Source organism: Panthera pardus, unplaced genomic scaffold, assembly GCF_024362965.1.
Source record: "Panthera pardus isolate Hobbes unplaced genomic scaffold, ASM2436296v1 HiC_scaffold_12, whole genome shotgun sequence".
NCBI lineage: Eukaryota > Metazoa > Chordata > Mammalia > Carnivora > Felidae > Panthera > Panthera pardus.
Genome location: NW_026526677.1, coordinates 95,299,030 through 95,319,092, shown reverse-complemented (window position 1 = coordinate 95,319,092; position 20,063 = coordinate 95,299,030). Strand labels below are relative to the sequence as shown.

General features: G+C 49.0%; 1 protein-coding gene and 1 long non-coding RNA gene across 3 annotated transcripts in view; one reads left to right on the top strand and one right to left on the bottom strand.

Annotated features, from left to right (window-relative positions):
- Positions 1-20,063, top strand: part of UBASH3B (ubiquitin associated and SH3 domain containing B) — a 139,824-nt gene that overhangs the window by 59,984 nt on the left and 59,777 nt on the right. The gene's annotated exons all lie outside the window — the stretch shown is intronic.
- LOC128776209 (uncharacterized) lies at positions 14,487-17,488 on the bottom strand. Its single transcript, XR_008421273.1, has 3 exons — positions 16,803-17,488; positions 14,786-14,878; positions 14,487-14,684 (listed from the first exon to the last, which is right to left on the bottom strand). It is a non-coding gene; the product is annotated as an uncharacterized LOC128776209 (long non-coding RNA).

Here is a 20,063-nt window from a genome sequence, read left to right as displayed (position 1 = left end):
AGCCTCACCCTGAGGGAGCCGCACCATCAGCAGCTGAGTGGGGTGGGGGCCCCAGACAGGCCTTCATGCCCACACAGATCCGTCAGCCCAGTTCCAAGAAAGAATCCTGAAGTGCATAGGCAGAAACCACTGACCACTGGCGTGGAGAGTCGGTGGTAAATCTCGCCTCTTTTTCCATGTGTGTTGTGTTTGGAACTAGCTCCTCAGGAAGAAACCTCAGAATCTCAAGTTTCCTTATAATGGGAAGGAGGCAGGGTGGCCCTGGGGGTGGGTATGGGAAACTCTGAGTGGATGTTCTGGTTCTTGTGGGTGAGGACATGTCAGCTTGGAAAAGTAACCAGAGCGCTGGGCTCTTTGGTTCCGGCCGGGCCCGTACCATTTTGAGCCCCTGCAGCCGAAAGGCTGGGTTGACTTCGCAGGTGCCCTCCTCGCCCTGATCCCCAGTGTGGCTGCTGTTCTTGGGAATTCAGAAGTTGAAACCCAGAGGACCTTGGCCTTAGGAGGAGTCCAGTGACTTCCAGTTACTTTATTCATTTATTTACTTGGAGGCATTATGGCATCCCGGTTAAAATTAGGGCTCTCGAGGCAGATTTCCTGGACTCAAAATCTGGCTGTGCCACCTACTGGCCTCGTAACTTTTTAATGTCGCCGTGCCTCGGTTTCCGCATCTGTAGGGTCGCGCTGACGCTGGTACCCACTACCTCGGGTTATAATGGTGAGCATCGCGGGGTACTTAGAATGGAGGCAGGCACGTGCAAGGGGCTGCTAGGGTCTCTGCTGCACAGCAAACATCACATTCTGGGGCCCCCACTGTGGCACAAAGGACAACCATGGGCGCCGCCTCGTAGGATTGCACAGTTCACTGGGAGGCAGACACAGAAATGGATTATTGCCACGTAAAGTCGCCCAGGCAGGTGGGAAGTGCGGTAATGGGACGTCCGGAGAACCGTGTGCCATGAAGGGGCTGGGGCTAAGCCGGAGCCAGAGGCGATGGCATTTGATTTTAAAGCATGAGCAGGAATCCTCCAGGTAGAAGAAAGGGGCAAGGCATTACAGGTGGAGGCAGAGCGTGAGCAGGGGAGGGACAGAGAGAGAGACACCCAGAATCCCAAGCAGGCTCCAGGCTCCGAGCTGTCAGCACAGAGCCCGACGCGGGGCTCGAACCCACGGACCGCGAGATCGTGACCTGAGCCGTAGTCGGCCGCCCAACCGACTGAGCCACCCAGGCGCCCCTCAAGTGTGCCTTTTAATAAAATCATTCTGGTTGCTATGAGGAGTACAGAGCCGCCGAATGACCTGAGTTTCTCACCCTTATTAAACGTGGGTGTTGGGCAGCCACCATTTTGGAGAGTGCCCAATGCCCACTGTGGCCGGTAGGCAAGGCTGTGGAGAGTTTTTCCGGGTGATCTTGAGCAGGACATACTGCCCCTCTCCCTGCCTCATCTTTAGATAACGTAGGAGCCGTGTACTATATACTCCAGCCCCCCAAAATGTAGCCTACTCAAAAGGAAAGCTGGGGGTCCGTCCATGCATCGCTGGTTTTCTCTCTGTGTCAAAGACATTTGCACTTAACTTTATTATTTAACGAAGGGAGTGTCCTCGTCATTCAAAAAGCAAAGTGACCGAAGAAGTTACGCGTTGCCAGGCTTGCTCCTATGCCCGTCCATCCTTTTGTCCCCAGCCCTGCCACAAGAAACCGCTCTTTCTTTGTTTAAGTTTGTGTATTTATTTTGAGAGAGGGAGGGAACAGGGGAAGGAGTGAGCGAGAATTCCAAGCAGGCTCTGTGCTAACAGCGTGGAGCCCAGTGCGGGGCTGGAACCCGCGAGCTGTGAAATCATGACCTGAGCCCAAACCAGGAGTCAGACACGTAACCGACCGCGCCAGCCAGGCGCCCCCACGAGAAACCACCCTTACTCATTTTCTTGGGTACCCTTCTAGCATTTATGTATGCAAATACGAGCTTAGATTCTTCCTGTACCCCCCTTTCTTCTTTAGAATATGTATCTGCTCCAGGGAGAATATGAACGACCTCTTTGAAACACAAAAATTGTACTTGTTAAGGAATTTCGGACTCGTCCGGTCATTCCTTCTAGAATAGAACAAAGGGGAGCGGAGGCTGTGCTGTGACTTTGTCTCCCTGCTACGTAAAATAGGGGCCATATTCTGTCCGCCCTGGCTCCCATGGGGGAAAGTCATAATTAATTTCACATTCATAAACAGCTTTGAGCTTTCTGGTGGAAGGGATTCTCACACTGGTTCTGTTTTGATTTCTCAGTGAAATATTTCCTCTTGTTCTCCAATCCCAGGATCCTTTTTTTTTTTTTTAATGTTGACTGCAAATTGTTAACAAGTTGTTAGTTTATTTATTTATTTATTTATTTCCTCCCCTCCAGCTTTTCCTTGCAAAACTTCTGAGTCTCAATTGGCAGCTGTACTCTCTGCTGGGGCCGTGTGTATCTGATTTTAAGCTCCAACCTGCTGGGTCCTCCCGCCTGCCCGCATCCAGAGTCGAGTGTTTTTCGTGGTATCTGTTGGCAAAGTTCTTTATTTTTCCCACTGCGTGTGCTGAGGTGCACAGAAACTTCCAGAGTCCCAATCACAGGGCAGCAGTGAGCCAGAGCTGGCTGTTAACTGGCTAGAATGGCAAACTCTTCCCGGCCAGAAAGACAGGGCACCTTTGCTTCCTGTAGAGAGAACTTCCCGCGTCCTCTAGGGTTGCGGGAGAGACTCAGGAAGGAAGTTGTCTGTGAAATGGCGGAGGGGCTAGATTAGATGATCTCTGAAGATCTCTTTGGTTCTAAAATCACACTTTAGTGACACCGTCGGGGACTGCCGGTCCCAACGTCAGGAGTTAACCGTTCTGCACAGCATGCCGGCTGGACGGTGTGAGGAGAGGCCCCTGGGATTCGGACCAGGCGAGAAAGGTCGGTGATGCCACTGCCTGGAATCCACAGAGCCTGGTCAATGTTTTGAAAGGGACTTGGGTTTTGTTTTACTGGAAAGCTTCCTGGAGGTCTTTTCTAGGCAGTAGGTTCATGTTGGTGCTTAGGTAGCACATAAAGCTGCTGTCTCCCAGACGTGGACCTGGTTTTGAGGACCTTACTGCTGGATCATGATTTTAAACCTTGCCAAGCGCCAGCTTTGTGAATTCAAGAAATCCTTGTCCTACGTAAGGACCCGGAGGGACGTGGAATAGTCTCTTCTTCACCCTCCTCTCCCAGCGAGGCCCGTGCCCTGTGCCAAGGGCTCCCAGCCCTCACCTCGCAGTCGGGACCCACTCCTGCCTGGTAGTTTTCGCTCGTGACGAACGGGAACTACACAGTTGTCCTGTGTGAATCTGTCCTCGGTTTTCAGGAGGACGCGAGAATCCTTGGGTTCACTGATGGAGTGTTTAGCGATCTGCATCGTTCCTGTGGGCCTCCCTTTGGGAAGACTGACCCTTAAAAGGGCTCTGGGTGCTGCTTGGCAGGTGTTCCCCTCCGTCAATTGGCACGGACGGCTTTCTGCGCTTCCTTTTTGCTGGGACCACTCTCTACTGTGCTCCTGTTGGATTCTCTGGGGTTCGTTCAGCGTGAGGAGCAGGAAACCCGTATATGGGGGCGAACGGCTCAATGTGTATATTTCTGGGTCTGAGCTCTTCCGGCCCACAACCCCTTCCGTTCGTTAGATAACTTTCCTTCTCCACTGAACGGCTCCGCCTCGAAACATTAGCCTCTCCAGGGAGATATTTGTGAACCCTAGCCCCGCGCAACGTCTGGCTCATCGTGAATATTCAGTAATTGGTCGTGGGGTTGTTTTTCACTCAACGACATCATCGATTGAGTGCTGATTACGTGCGTGGCACTTTGCTGGAATCCGGTAATGCCAGAATAAGACACAGCCCCTGCCCATAAAGAGTTGATAGTCTAAGAGAAGAGGCATCTGCATACTCCTCCCGTCTATCTCAGTGCCAGAAATCTAGAGGCCGCTTGGTGCCTCCTGAGTTGAGCATTGCAGGATGATAGAGCTGGAGGGTCTTCGGGATTTCAGAGTCCCTCCCTCTCGTTTCAGACATGAAGAGACTGATGGGTGAGAGGCTTGCGTTCATGGCCACACGGTCAGGCGAAGCAGAGAGAGAATTGTCCACGGTCCTTGTTTTTGGCTCTTTGGGGCACCCCATGTGGCTTGCTTTTGCCCTTTAACTAGAAAGAGCAAATCCTGAAAAGCGGAAGGCGGTACCAGAGCACGCGGGAGCACACTCTCACCGAATGTCGGCTGATGCTCCGTGCCCCAAATCCTGCAAGTGCTCGGAAGCTTTGGACAGTGGTTCTCACACTCGGCCTGCAGAGTGTGAATCCCACACAGTGAGCTGTTCAAAGGCAGCCAGGGCTCAGCTGCCTGCGAGCACCCACTGGGGACATCTTTCTGGAGAGTCCAGAACTCTCAAGATGAAGGCTCATCAGTTTTGACCTTACGGCTCTGTTCAGCTGAGGTGCTGAATGGTTTTCGGGATAAGGTGTATGAGAGATTCTAGTTCATAAAGCCACAGAGAAGGGCTTTCCGGGGCGCCTGGCTGGCTCAGTCAGTTAAGCCTCTGACTTCGGCTCAGGTCTTGATCTCATGGTTCGTGGGTTCAAGCCCCGTGTCGGGCTCTGTGCTGACAGCTCGGAGCCTGGGGCCTGCTTCAGATTCTGTGTCTTCCTCTCTTTCTGCCCCCCACTCGTTCACGCTCTTCTCTCAAAAATAAATAAACACTAAAAAAAAAAAAAGTGGGGCTTTCCATTCTGGTAAAATATGGCCAGGACCTTGTCTGACTCCTATTCAAACTAAATGTAAAAAGACATTTAGGAGGCGATTAGGGAAACATAAATGTGGATTTGACATTCAGTGATATTAGGGAATGATAGTGAATGTCAGGTGTGATAATAGCACAGTGATTGTGTTAAAGACAAAAACGGTCATTAGCGATGCATACTGGTGTCTGGGTTGTTTTTAAAATATTGGCGGGGGGGCGGGGGGCAGGGGGTGGCCCCTGGGTGGCTCAGTCGGTTAAGTATCTGACTTAAGCTCGGGTCATGATCTCACGGTTTGTGGGTTTGAACCCCACGTTGGGATCCCTGACAGGGTGGAGCTGGGAGCCTGCTTCCGATTCTGTGTCTCCGTCTCTCTCTCTCTCTGCCCCTCCCCTGCTTGTGTGCTCTCTCTCTCTCTCTCTCTCTCTCTCGCTCTCTCTCTCTCTCTCTCTCTCAAAAATAGATGGGCAAACATTTAAAGTAGAACAAAATAAAATAATATTCCGGGGGGGGAGAAAGCCGGGGAATAGACCAACGGTTTGACAAAACGTTGATCATGGTTAATCGTTGAAGGGGTCGGGGTGGGGTTGTCATACAATACCCTCTGCTTTTGTATGTGTCTGGAAAATTCCAGAATAAACAGTCTTCTTTAAAAATAGGGCCTGGGTGTCTACCCTTGCCCTCCCTACTTTCAGCGAAACCCCTTCCTGACAGAACGGAGGCTGGCACTGCATGGCTGACCGGATCAGGATGAGGGTACGGAGGCCCCAGAGTAATTGGCCTGAGTTCCTAGTTACTTATCTCAGAGGATACCCGGAAGGACTGGAACGCTTCCTCTTGAGCACATCTGTCTTTGTGATGTCACCGATGCCCAGCTCACCCCTGTCTCTGGAAGCGGCTGCCAGGTGGACACAAGTGCCATCTCTGGTTCCATTTCTGCCACAGGCTGGCCCCTCAGACTCCCCCAGAGAGGCCCATCCCGAGGCAGATTCTCTCGCTCAGCTGTCACGAAACGCATTACCAACGCTGTGCCACAGAACTTATCTCTTCAGCGCGTTGCGATACATATATCTGATTCCTTACTCACCCCTCGGTCCGTATCTGGCCCTTTCCTCTCCCCCACACCCCCAACCGTGACCCTGTCGCTACTTCTGCCCGCCAATAGTTCTACGGAAGGATCTGCAGTCACGCACAGCCTGTACAACGTAGGGATGTCACTTCCTAGTTCATTTCCCTTTGCTCTCTCTCACGTGACTCGTTCATGAAGCTTTTGTACCTGGACCTGCTCTTGACCCGAAGTCTCCATTCTGGGCTTCCTATGGCCATGCCCTTTAGTATAGATGAAGACTTCTTAGGTTCACGGAGATTTGCTTGCCTGGAGCCCGTGTCCTCCCAGGTATCCCCTCGCCGCTCCCGACAAAAATGCTACATATGGGGTATTGGAGACCCAAATGACTGAGAACCCGTTTCTTGGGTTTCTTCCTCATGTCTGGCCTCCTGAGGACAGATACTTCTAACCCTGAGGATGACCAAGGTGCAGCTATTCATGGAGGTACAGACAGACCTTTGACATACTCCTGGGGTGTCCATCCACGTGCATGTGGGGCCCCTCTTGGTACCCAAAGAAGCCAGGGGCAGAGTGTAATGTGGATGGGGGCACACCACAGGTAGAGAGGAATCCGGGGTTGTTGGCTGCTATCTCTTGCACAGAATGCCAAGCAGCTTGAGAAATCTAATCGGGCCGTTATGAAGGGATATTTGTCAAGTAGGAGGGTAAGACCTATTTAATTGACCAGTTTGTTCACTTGATTTATTACTTTCAGACATTTAGACAGGGGGTATCTGGACCTCCCTTTTTTTGTTTTTTCCTACATCCAACATGGGGCTCGAACTCACAACCCCAAGATCAAGAATCACAGGCTCTACCCACTGAGTCAGCCAGGCTTCCCCAGGCTTCCCTTTCTACTCTTCACATTTTAGGTATCAATATCTTAACTGAGACTCAGGAATTTTGCTCCTGGCTGGACTTCATCTCACCGTAAGGTAGGCTTAGGTTCGCCCATGGCATTTCCCGCAGCTTGTAAAACACAACCTATGAAGTCCTTCCGTGGCACACTTATTTCCTGTGTTTATAACGGAGATGAAATCATGGTTTTCCCACCACCCCTCTTCCAGCTCCCAACAAGCCTCAATTATATAAGCCGACAAGCCCATTTAAAATAGCCTTAAAGTGAGGGTTGCCTGGGTATGCCAACAACTTTATCCTAAAAGTCTTCCCCTGAAATTTCCTATGCCCATTCCTATGCTCATTCCTATGGATGCCACTTGATAAGGATTAGCCATAAGACCTAAAAAGTTGAGCTATTTTTTTTTAAGTTTTTTTGAGAGAGAGCTCTTGCAAGCAAGTGGGGGAGGGGCAGAGAGAGAGAGAGAAAGAGAGAGAGCGCGAATCCCCAGCAGGTTCCGTGCTGTCAGGACAGAGCTCAACACAGGGCTTGATCTCGCAAACTGTGAGATCATGACCTGAGCAGAGATCAAGAGTCGGCCGCTTAACTGACTGAGCCACCCAGGTGCCCCAAAGGTGAGCTATTTTTAAACTTCTAGTTTCCCCAAATGGCTCCTTCTCTTCAAATTAGTGCTAGAATTCTACCTTCCCTCCTTCTCTCCCACCCGTGAAACCTTTCCATCTCTTCCAATGAATAGTATTGAAATTTCTGACCTATTATGGTGTACCCACCACTGTACCTACATCATATCAAACAGAAGGTTTTAAAGGCCTTTGGCATATCAGGGTCAATGTCTCCCACCCACATGGGTTACGTAATTGGCCTTCCTCTCTTTAGAGATCCAAAGCCTTGTGCTAAATAGGAATTGAGAAAGGACTGTGGATATGGGGAGCGAGTGTAGGGGTGGGGTGAACACATAGGTAACCTCACACAAACAGAAAATGAGCTCCCCTTTGCACTAGGAAACTCACCTTAGCTTCCCACTCAGTCCATCTCAGACCCAATTAAATTTTAATCCAAACCATCATAAATGCAAAGTGCTTTCTTCAAGCTCCTTTATTTCTGGAGCTCCGTGGCGCCCCGTTTAATAAGTGCTTCAGGAGAAGATGTCTGGCAAGGACTGGGTATTGACTTTGGAAAGGGGAGTGTTCACATCCCCAAGTATGTCACTGATAAGTTACTGGAAACCAATCCCAGCCCTCCAGTTTGCTTGTTTATGTGGCTCAGGCACCTTGCACCAAACCTCAGCCCGAATTCATGTTTCACATGGGCAATGGCTGCCATTCAACATGTTCGGCTCTTGTCTTCAAAAGGATGTCAACAGACAAAATCTGCCCACGGTTGCTCTTCATTCGGAGGTGTATTCATATGCACATGCATTCCACAGGCACATACTGAGACGCCTTGTGCTAGGCTTGGGGGAATGGAGACTTGGAGTCTTTGACTTTAAGGGCACCCAAGGTGTGCAACCAGATTACCATAGTAGCGATAGGAGTCTATGAAAGTGGAGGCATGTACAGAAACGTATTAACACAGGAGAAGTAGTGTCTTGCTGCCTGGGAGAACTGGAAGAAGCATCAGAGGAGGGGACATTGACCTGGGTCTTGAATGACGCACCGGAACAGGGACAGCCGAATTGGACAGTTGAAATTTAATTTCTCCTCTCTTGAGAGTTGCGCTTCAAAAGCTGTTGGTTCTCATGAGCACAGAAAGCGGGCTGGAGGCCCGGAGGTCTACTGGGGGCCTTGTCTACTGTTGTAGTAGAGAGAGAGAATGGAGAAGAGTTTAGGACGGCTGAGCCAGAGGGAAGGACTCTGCTGGGCAGATGGGGATTACCAAGGAGAAAGGAAGGAGCTCAAGGCCTCACCCCGCCCTTTTGCTTGGGCGGCATTCATAGATTTACTAGTTGCTGATGGCTGCCAGTATGTCACTGGGATGGGAACCAGCTGTCCAAAAAGGCCAGTGGGAACAGTTGTTGGCACATTCTTCATCTGGCTCCGCTCGGCATCCTAAAGACATGGCGTGCTTCACACACGAACCTCACTGCAACCACCTCCTTGACTTCACATCTTGAAATAACTCCTCATCACTGGATGAGTATTTTAAGACACAACTCTCATCAAGAAGTTTCCATTAAAGCAATTCCAGTAGAGTGAATAACCATTTCTCCCCGCTCATCAGACATGCTTGTCTTACAGAATCATGAGTTCAATTCTCACTTTTATAGCCCTATCTTAAAAAAAAAAAAAAAAAAAAAAACACCTCAGAGCAATGATCTTACATTACATCTGTGTCAAAAAAGTTTCCCTCTGCATTTTCAGATCATCTTTTCTGGGTCAGCATTTCTCTTTCCTTATCACGGTTTTTTTTTTTAACTTCCTGTTCCCTATCAAGCTTTATATGAACTCATTTTGTCATTTCTTAAGCAATTCAGGAGTGAACCTTTCCCCTTTTTGAAGGCCTGTAATTTTGCTACACCTTCTTACTCACTGTATATGTGCAAAGGTCAGAGTTATTGAAAATGTTTTGACAACCCTCAATTATTTGCACTTAAGGGGTTGACTAGAGAAGGGGAACTGCATAAATTATCAGCAAAATGACATTAAAGCAATCACATATAATACCAATGGCATACCTTCCCCATTTGTTTATTTGCCCTTCGAATGTACTTAAGATCTTGTTTTTAGCACACTAAGCTGCTTTCATTTGCAATTCTTATAGTAGACGGGCAACAGAGTTTCCATTGGATAACCCATCAGCCAGTGGGTGACTGAAAGCTAGAATAATATAACTCTTCTCTAATGAGAACAGCTTGTCATGAAGAAAGGCTAAATACACCATCTTGTAGTTAAGGGAAGAAACAAAAGCCTAGACAGATAGGAAGGCCTGTTCCACCAACCTGACTCACAAAGACTGAGACTTTATTCCTTTATTTATTCAACATTTCTTGAGCACCCAGTATAGGATAGGTGTTGGAGATCAAAGAAGTAAAAGACATCGTCCTATGTTCTTTGGGTTGTGTAAACGAACACACAGCTTAATGGATACCCAGACAGATCTATGAGGCCTTGGTGGGAACAATTAACTCCACTGTGTTGCACAGAGAGCTATTTGGGCTGGATATAGAAAAGTGTGTAGAGAACATGTCTGTGTGGAGAAGGGGGAGCAGTTTTCTGGGCAGAGGGGCCCAGCATGCGCAAAGACAAGGAAGGAAACGACGTATCGAGGGAGAGAGAGAGAGTTCAGGGTTGTTGAGATGTAGGGGACCTGGGAGGAAAATGGCAGGGTCGAGTCTAGAAGGGTGGATTGGGGCACCACCATGGAGCACCTCGGATGCCATGTGGAAAAGATGATATCTTTCAGTTAACAGGGAGTCCGAAGGCTTAAGCAGAGGTAATACGGTCAAATCTAAGTTCTAGAATAATGACCCTGCCAGCAAGGAGGATGGTGTACAAGAGGGAGGAAAGGCTAGGGGAAACCAGAGTGGACTCGGCAGGTGAGAAACAGTCTGGCCCGAGTCAGGGGAGCATGCAGGTGGAGCAGAGGAAGTGCAGTCGGCCTCACTCAGGATGCCTTGGTTCCTGCTTGAGGACTGGGCATGAGGAAGATGAGGGAAGCCGTGAGTGTTTCCTAATTTCTGTTCACCTCACTGGTATGGCCAGTGTTTGACGTGGACAGTTACAAGCTAACATCTGCCAAAGCACAGCCTCATTCCACATTTCTGACCTTTTTGTCTGGGGACTTGTACGGGGCTTAGGCTTTCAGCTCTTTCTTCTTCAATTCAACAAACATCGTTGGCACCGTGAAGGATGAAGACCTGGTCTTCTTCCTCAAGAAGCTCATGATAAACTCATGGAGGAGGAAGACCTGTAAAACAGTAAATATTAACCAAGGCTGAGTGAAAACGAAAGGGCTACAAGGGCATAGAAGAAGCCAGGGGGGGACTCGGGAGGATTTCACACCGGGGGTTTGTGCCAGGCTGTTCATTTTTACTGAGCATCTATCACGTGCCATGTAGGTCTCAGGCACTGAGAATAGCTGTCAAATACATATACATGAGAAGGAGGAAGAAAAAACATTAAATAAGGAATTATAAGCAGGGTGAATACTGGAAAAGAGAAATACGGGCTGTCATGAGAATAAACAACGGAGAGATTAGTCTGAGGTATCAGGGAAAGCAAACCCAGAAGGTTTAAGCTGAGACATGACAGGTGAGTAGAGATACCAGCGTAGGGGAGTGTTCCCGAAGAGAGAAGTATGTGTCCGCTTGCTCAGTGGTGGAAAAATGAGGCATGTTCAAGGAACTGAAAGACATCTAATGTGAATGGCCCATAAGAGCAGGGGGAGTGGCCTGAAGGAAGGCCGGGCGGGGCCAGAATAGATCACACAGGTTTATTTACCAGGTTAAGGTTCTGGAGATTTATCCCAAAGGGTATAGGGAGCTATCGAGGTTGTAAGCAGAAGAGTGGTGAGATTACTGCATAACTGGAGAATACATTGCAAAGGGCAAAGCTGAAAGGAACAGATCTGTTAGGACAGACACACCGTTGCAGTAGTCAGACAGGTGACGGTGGGTTAGCACCGAGAGGGGACAGCAGATTGGAGAGAACAGGTGTGCGATTTCGGAGGCAGACCTGGACAGGACTTAGCGATTAATTGCATCTGAGAAGGAAGCAAGGGCGGAGAAGTCAAGGTTGATCTGGAGCTTATAACTTGGGAAGTTGGGTGGATGGTGTGGCATTAACCAAAAGAATCTGGAAAGAAGCAGGTTGGGAGGGGGCAAGGCGAGTTTGGTGTTTGAATACACGAGGTTTCGGTACAAGCAAGATGTTCAAGTACTGATTATACATTCCAGGACATGTGATGGAAGCCCAAAGGTTAAGAAAGAGAAAAGGGTGGTACCTAGGGATTAGGGCAACATTGGAATGGAGAGGTGGGACTTTTAGCCCAGCGAATGGCTCAGATCTCCTACAGAGAACGCACAGAATGTGTAAAGGAAAACCGCACAGAGTCTCTCGAGGAATACCAGCAACCAAAGTGCCTGCAGAGGAGTCGAGCTTTCAAAGGAAGCTGAGAAGGTATAGCTAGGGAAATCCGAGGAAAAACCAAAAGCGTAGAGTCAGGGCAGTAAAAAACAGAGAGCGGTGAAGGGAGCGTCAGTGACGTGAAATGCTCTTGAGAAGTCACGAGAGACTGAAATGCGAAAAGCCCGGTGGACCAGACCCTAGTGACCCAGATTCTCACTGCTACTTACTGAGTGACCTTAGACAAGTCACTGAATTTTACACGGAGCCTCGCCTACACTTGGGCGTGATTGTTCCGTATTCAGATCAGCATCTAAAGGCTCAGTGAACAGGGGCCGTTATTTTTCACACTGTTTCTAGAGCCGGTTTTAGTGGCGAGGCGCCAGATTACAGTAGCTTCTAGTAAGAAAAGTGAGATAGAGGGTGGGGGCGGATCATTGGGATGTGAGGAGGAGTTCGCAGGGAGGAAGAAGGGGAAGGTGCAGCAGAAGATGCATTGGTTTTCGTGGGGATAAAGGGAACGACACTGGACAGGCATGAGCCAAAGAAGCTGGCGGGAAGTATGACGGGACCACGGTCAAGTGTGATTGATGGCTGCGAAGAGGCAGGACGAGTTACAGGGGGAGCGGAGCCTCCCTGTACATTCTCCCAGCGGAGCCTGTACATTCATGGAGAATGTACCATGAATGGAGTTGGAGTCTTTGAGTTTTTGTTTTATGAATGTAAGGGAACCGCTGGCAGTTTTAAAGGAATACGTTTAGCTCACCTTGTTTCAGGAAAATTAACAGAAGAGGGAGGGAGGGATGGGCTCTAGCGGAGAAGGATTTAGGGAAAAGCTATCCACACTGTGATTGTCGACCGAAGAGTTTTAAGACCAAGCAAAAAACCACTTGGGAGCGTGCGACCTTGCCTCGGTCATTTAACCTCGCTGAGACTCAGTTTCCCCATCAAGAGAGTGGGGGTGGTACTGTTTACCTCTAAGGTTCTTTGGCGCATTATTATTTTATGTCAAGTATCCAGGATGGTGGTTAGCGTACAATGAACTCTTCGGTCAATGTCCTTCCCATTCCCATCCTGCCTCCCCTCCCACTCTTGGTAGCGTACCCGAAGGCCTTGCTCTCGCCTGATTTTCAGAAGAGCTAGTTTGGCTTCCTGCGGTTCTGTACTGTACGAAAATTAAACAACAATCTCGTCTTCCAAAAAGTTTCCTTTCCAGAATAGGGCTAATGTGTCATCCCCGCCCCCTCCCTGATTTGGAGGATTGATGTGTTTCACGTGCTTTGTACCAACGTGTCTTGATGCACGGATGCTTGTGTTTGGGGCTGGGCAGTGGCTCAAGGGTAGCCCTTTCCCATAAAGCCACGAAGGCATTTACCTACAAGATGGAGAACACATCCTTCCTGGAAAGGGAGCAAAACCCTGAAGCCATTCCCCTAATTTTTCTCCCAATTTCTCTTTTTCTCCTGTCTTCCACGACATCTGGTTTGGTTAAATTCATTTCCAGCCCGAAATAACTGGCTTCTGGAAAAGATGTAATATGGATTACATTTCTCCAAAGCCATATGCTCTATACATCCTGGCATCCATGCAGATGTCATTTGATTCCATTTTGTTTTATTCATTCAATAAATATTTATTGAGTGTCTGCTTGGGCGCTTGGCGTCCATAGTGCAGAGAGGAACAACATTCAGTTCTGCGTTCTAAATGGTCCCAGATTTTGTGGCAGAGCAAGACCCAAAGACATAATAGGTTCAGTCGATTATGGCTCAGTTAAGTAGGAGCTACCGACCAGCTTCAAAGTGGGTGGGGGATGGGCAGCTACAAGAAAATACTTCCGGGGCACCTGGGTGGCTCATTTGGTTAAGCATCTGATTTTGGCTCAGGTCATGATCTCACTCTTCATGAGTTCAAGCCCTGCATCGGGCTCTGGGCTGACAGCTCGGAGCCTGGAGCCTGCTTTGGATTCTGTGTCTCCCTCTCTCTCTGCCCCTCCTCTATTCACAGTCTATCTGTCTCTCTCAAAAATAAACATTAAAAAAAGTCTTTTTTAAAGAAAATACTCAAGCAAAGCTGATATTTGAATGGACTCCTGATGTGGGAGCTTCATTTTCCCAGGTGAAGAAAAAGGGGACGGGCTTTCCTGACCTGTTTTCTTGAGGAACCCAGCATGTAATTTGAAAGTGGACGTTTGGCCCCGAGAAGCGTGAATCATTTGTTGTTCCAGGATGAGAATGCCCACAAAATGTTCACTGAGAGTCCAGTATGGGCCAAGCAGGGTGCTAAGTGCTTTGTTTTAGTTCGTTTGAGTCCCAGAACAACCTTAAGAGGCAGGTCCCATGACTGTCCCCATCTTACACGGGAGCCAAGCGATGCTTAGAGGGCTTGAGTAACTTGCCCGCAATCACCCGATGACACAGCAAGGATCTGAACACAGACCATCCTACTCGAGGGTCTGTGGACTCTGAAGCATCGTGGCAGGAGAGCTGGGCGCTGGCTCCTGCGGGCAGTGGGGTAGCAAAGTGGAAGGCAGAGTGGGGGTGATGCCTCTGGGGGGATGAGGCCAGATGTGGCATTAGTAGATCCATCTTTGCATGTTAATTTTTTTATAAAGATGTAACTGCATTCCTTTTAAAGTGAGATAGGACCCTATTTAGACACACTGGTTTAAGTTTACTTTTATTTATTTTGAGAGCGAGTGGGGAGGGGCAGAGAGAGAGAGAGAAAGAGAGAATCCCATGCAGGCTACACATTGTCAGCACAGAGCCTCATGCGGGGCTCGAACCCACGAACCGTGAGATCACGACCTGAGCCGAAATCAAGAGTCCGACGCTTAACCGACTGAGCCATCCAGGTGCCCCCACGCATGTTTTCAGCATAAGCCCTGTTTTACTGGGAGATAATTGTGTAAATGAGACAGGAGGTTTGGGACAAGAGACCTAACTTAAAAGCTTGTTGTTCTTAGAAATTTTGATTCCTACTTACTTGCAAACAGCATCCTGAGACCCTTGATTTTCAGTCATCAAAGTAAACCCCAACGAGGTAGAAAAGTACTTCTAAGTCGTTTACTGTTTTCACCTTAAAAATGGTCAAATGTATTCTCCAATTAAAAATCAAGGAATAAAGATAGGCTTTAGCCTCCAGTTAGTTTAAGGACAAAAAGTTGTGACGGGATTCAGATTTCTACAAGAAACTTGCACAGAAAAAAAAAAAAAAATATATATATATATCTGTTCCATTTACTCTCCCTTCGTAGAATATTTTCATGCTCTGAGTTTTGTTTTGTGTTTTGCCTCCTAGTGAATTTTAAGAATCATGAATTTGATTGTGGTACAAATATATTAATGAAATGTTTCAAAAAGGAAATGAACCCAAACAAAGAAATCGACCACAAAAATAGCACACTGGTGCTGGTTGTTTACTAATAAACAAACATCAGGTTCACGGCACAGTTCAGCTGATGTGTGTGGTGAGAGATCAAGCCGCTTGCTTTCAGATCTAACTCCGTTCATATGGTGGTTTTTCAACCTCCCAGTGCCCAGGACCTGCGTTAGTAATCGAATACTCCAGATTTGAGATCTTCGTTAGTCTCCCAGTAGGCGTGTTGATCTCTTTGGATGATGAGGCTCCGTGACGCTTTGCTTGGAAAAGCACAGACCTATAGCAAGGAGCCCAGCTGTTCCCCTTCCCTCCCGCAAGGCCCCAGGAACGTGAACTTGCTGAACTTGGGTGGCCAGGCTTTTGGAGTGAGCAGCCCAGTTTCTTTTCCCTCCCACGGGTTCTGCTTCCTGGACCCTTTTGCTGACCGGCGAAACCAGCCTTGAGCAATTCCTTGGTGTGTGACCCAACCCAATTCTTCTAGGACAACCGTCCTCCCCTCTGGCCCAGATCTTTTCGCCACCCACACAAGCTGGAGTTTAACCTCTCCTGTCAGACACGAGAGCACAACCTTGAGAAGGCGCTCCCCACCCTCGTCAAAGACCGTGATGACAGACCCTCAGAGTTGGGTGGGACCCAGGGTCCTCTCGGGCGTCTGCTTTCTCACTGTCAGTCAGCAAGGCTCTAGGGTCATGGTCTCTGGCCTCAGGGAGCCCTGAAGCCTGGAAGGGTCAGGAGAGGCTTTTAAGAAAAGGACGGGACTTCGAGAAAGAGATTTGGAGAGCATTCCAGACAGGGGAAGGGAAAGAGGCCAAGGAGAAGAGCAAGAAATCCTCCCGGGTTCAGGAGACTCTCATTTGAGTCTTGAAGATCTCCAGGCAAGGAAATTCCAGGGCTTCCCCTGAGTCTAACCCATCCTTTTTCCTGTGACCCACAATGTCCCCTTTTATGGGTCCCGGCTGTTCAATCTGTGAAACCTGAAAGGGGAGGGCGCCAAGAAAAGGAGGTTGTGGTCTGACAGAAACGCTAGCCTGGCGGAAAAATCCAGCCTGGTCTCTTTTTTTTTTTTTTTTTTTTTTTGTCCCCTCCTGTCTCCTTCCAGCCACTGGCATGCTATCACCAGATTTTATTGTCCTGGGCTGGCCGGGCAGGGCAGCCTGCAGACACCCCTCCTCTGCCCTCCAGAGCACCCTCTGGCAGAAACACAGCATGCAGCTTCCTCTGCAAGGTCACTGCTGAGGGAAATGATGATTTTTTAACCCCTTCTCTCAGAGAGCCAGAGAAAGCCAAGTTCCAGAAATGTCATTCGCCCCTAGAAATGTCCTCTTACCGTGGCTCCCTCTCCGTCTTTCTCTGTAAGTTGTGGAAATCAGCCCCAAGCTCCTCAGGCAATTAAACTGTGGAAATGGACCTACCCCCTTCCTGGTGCCAGGCCAGCTAGGATTTGTGTGTGTGTGTGTGTGTGTGTGTGTGTGTGTGTGTGTGTGTGGTTTGCTCTATGTGCACATAGACGTAGGAGAGACGGGGTAAAGCTGGTGCCCCCATGGCCCAGGCTGTGCATGGTTGTTTGCCACGCCAGCCCGTGGGTGCGCTTTATGCCTTCTCGCCTTTCAGCCCTTCTTACCTTCACTCTTCTCCCTGGCTGTTCTGGCGTCCCTGGCCATCTTAGACACACCTTGGGTTCAGAGCCAGGTAGGAGATAGGAGTTGGGACTTCCTTGAAAATGAAGAGTTTGAGATCAGAAGGTCTGCTTCTGGAATGCCGGCACACGTGGCTTACTCTCTTTGCTCCCAGCTTCCGCCTCTGTAAAATGGGCATGCCGTTTGCAACCTCGGGGAGCTGTCCTGAAGATAGAAGGACACGCTGGTGATGCAACAACTTTGCAAAACGCGAGGTGCCGCAAGGAGCTGAGACTAGAAACCCTGGCGAATTGCATGTTAGAGTGGGGGTGGGGACAGGGCATCAGACAGAATATTCCACTGCAAAGGGGCATGGCCGGGTTAAGTTGCAGAGGGCCTAAGGGGCCAGGGACACCGGCCCTCAGGAGTCAGTCCTGGAGGGCTCCCGAGGAGGTTTCCTCAGAAGGGGCTCTGCGTTGGCAGACAGGAAGGCATAGGGTGCTCCCTTCTTCCTCACAGAAAACCCCTGCCCCAGGGAGAGATGCGTCTTTGTTGCCGCCTGGCCCGCTGAACAGTCCCAGCCGGGCCCCAGACCGATGCTGCTTAGGAGCTGGGCTGGGCCCGGGGCCTTTCCTGTCCATGGAGACTGGCGCCAGTGACATCTCCCGCCTGAGTCCCGCCTATGCACCTGGGCCCCTTTGCAGCAGCTCTCCCTTCGCCGACTCCTCCCCGCTCCCCACCGAGGCTTCCTGTTTTGAAATCACCAATAAATGGAAAATGTGAGTGCTGTCACTTTAACAGCTCAGGCTGCGTGTGTGTGTGTGTGTGTGTGTGTGTGTGTGTGTGTGTGAGCATGGGTGCGTCACAGGGCCTGGGGAAGGCGGCTGAGGCGGAGGGCTCGCCCCCACGGGGGATGCCAGTGCTCCTGCCCTCCCAGCACACCCGGCTGCTTGAGTAAGCAGAGGAAGGCATGCTGTGAGATCAGTGTCTGTGAGCCTGCCCAGGAGGGCTGCTGGGGCCTTTCCTGTCAACTGGAGAACTCTCTCAGCTTGTAGAAAGATCTTTTTATTTATTTTATCTTATTTTATCTTATTTTATTTTATTATTTTATTTTATTTTACATTTATTTATTTTTTGAGAGAGAGAGAGAGAGAGAGCTTGAGCGAGGGAGGGGCAGAGAGAGAGGGAGACACAGAATCCGAAGCAGGCTCCAGGCTCCCAGCTGTCAGCACAGAGCCCGATGCAGGGCTCGAACCCACCAACTGTGAGGTCATGACCTGAGCCAAAGTCAGATGCCTAACCAACTGAGCCACCCAGGCGCCCCCCTGCATTTTACTTTTATGTACAAACTACATTATTATTTTTTAAAGTCTATTATTTAAAGAGACAATAAGAATAGTTATATACATAACCTAAAGTGTTATTTTGCAAAAAAAAAAAATAAAGTATTATTTTGCAACCTTTAACATTGCTTGGTTGCTGGTATGCTGGCAATGAATTCTTTCAGCTTTTGTAGGTCTAAGAACAACTTTATTTCATTTTTCCCTTTTATTTGTTCATTTATTTATATGACATGCTTTTTAAATATTTTTTTTAACATTTTATTTATTTTTGAGAGAGAGAGAGAGAGAGACAGAGCACAAGCAGGGGAGGGGCAGAGAGAGGGAGACACAGAATCCGAAGCAGGCGCCGGGCTCCGAGCTGCCAGCACAGAGCCCGACGTGGGGCTCGAACTCACGAACCGTGAGATCATGACCTGAGCTGAAGTCGGATGCTTAACTGACTGAGCCACCCAAGCGCCCCAATGTCTTTTTTTCCCCCCAACCTGTAAAACAGAAACAATTTCTTTACCAGTCCAAAACTGGCTTCCTAAGGAACTAGAGCACAGTAGAGCAGACTCAGCCCCTCACTTGGATGGCAGGCAGTACATCTAGTCTCTTTTTCTACCCCAAGGACCTACGCTGGTTCCTGGCAACCAGCAGGAAGTATTCATGGGGTGCTTACTATGTACCAGGAAGTCAAGGCTCTTGAGAGTCAATGCAGATCATTACAAAGTCTCTGCTCTCAGGGAGCTTACAGTCGCTGGGGGGATACCGTCGCGGTCCCACAAATATGTATGGAAATATGGCGGTGTTGTTAGCGTAGGATGACAGAATAAATTCCTTTTCTTTCCTTAGTTTTTTAATTGAGGCTCTAGCTTTTTCTGGCTACTGGCAGAGGGAAGGCCATAGTCCATATGCCTTTTCATATTGAATGTTATCACTAAGGTAATATTATTGACACACAGTCTTTTGGAAACAAACATGTGAGAACGTGAACAAGGGTAAGGTGCCTCTCTCCTCCTGTGCCCCCTCCCCTAGCCCACTGTTGGCCACCTTGGACCTCCAAGCCCCTTCCCTCTTTCCCACACTGTGTCTGCCGTTCCTTCTCCCTTCTTGTCTGGATGGCAGATTCCACTCATCCGTCAAGGCCCAGTTCAAGTCCTGCCCCCTCTGGGGGCAAAGTTAATCTGTAAATGACCGTGTAGATGCATCACTGAGCACCGCGATTGTCTTCAGTCCCACCTGAGCTCCTTGAGGCCAGGAATTATGTCTTCTCTGTTGCTGAATTTCCCAGAGCCTGGCACAAAACCCAGTCCTCAGATGCTTAACACATGTGGGATAGATGAATGGATGAATGAACATTCCCTCTCTCACCTTTTAAAAAAAATTTTTTATGTTTATTTATTTTTGACAGAGAGAGAGAGAGAGAGACAGAGCATGAGTGGGGGAGGGGCAGACAGAGAGGGAGACACAGAATCCGAAACAGGCTCCAGGCTCTGAGGTGTCAGCACAGAGCCCGACCCGGGGCTCGAACCCACGAACTGTGAGATCGTGACCTGAGCCGAAGTCAGACGGACGCTCAACCGACTGAGCCACCCAGGCGCCCCAAGATTATCCTTTTTTAAAAACTTGAAATAGAGTTGACATCCAGGGCCATCTTAGTTTCAGATGTACAACGTAATCTTTGGACAACCCTGTCCGTTATGCTCGGCACAACAAATGTAGTAATTACCGTCTGTCACCATACACGACGTTCGTACAACATTATCGACTTTGTTGCCTGTGATATACTTTTCATCCCCGTGACTGGGCTTCTTTAACATATTTGTGAATGATCTGGAAAAGGAAGTTCGGAGTGAAACTTGCATATCCGTAGATGACTCAGAGCTCTTTTGGAGGGGAAGTGCCCTGCCAGGGGGAGTAGACCATTGGAGGAACTCCTAA